This window comes from Triticum dicoccoides, chromosome 3B (assembly GCF_002162155.2).
Source record: "Triticum dicoccoides isolate Atlit2015 ecotype Zavitan chromosome 3B, WEW_v2.0, whole genome shotgun sequence".
Lineage (NCBI taxonomy): Eukaryota > Viridiplantae > Streptophyta > Magnoliopsida > Poales > Poaceae > Triticum > Triticum dicoccoides.
Window position 1 is genome coordinate 32,263,885 of NC_041385.1, and position 524 is coordinate 32,264,408.

A 524-nucleotide genomic window follows, 5' to 3' on the forward strand; every position below is an offset into this window, starting at 1 on the left:
CAGGGGCGGCAAGGGTGGATTCCGGTGGGGGTCGGGGCGGCGGCGGCAGGGGACTGAGGGGACGGATGGGGTGTGCAGGCGCGGCGGCAGCGTACGGCAAATTAGGTCGAGTGGGGAGGAAGGGAGGGAGGGGAATAGGTGGAGTGGGGGGAAGCTTACTAATGGCGCACCCCGCAGAGGTGCACCATTAGAATGTTTTTTTATTACAGTTTGAGCACTCAGGTTATATTCCACCTAACCCAATCCACACCAGAACCTGCCCACTAGCCCGACTGGTCAGCACACAGCACACACACCAGGAGGTCCTGGGTTCGATTCCCAGGCTCCCCAAGTTTTCTTTATGCATTTTAAATGCTGTTTGATATTTATTTGTGTTTAAATATGTTCAAACTTGTTTAAATCATAACAGTAATATTTTTTTTATAAAAACAGTAATAATTTTTTTTTAAATATGTTCAAATTTGTTATTTGCAAATATTTATGAATATGAAAAAGGTGGAGTGGAGGGTGCGGTGGGTCATCGG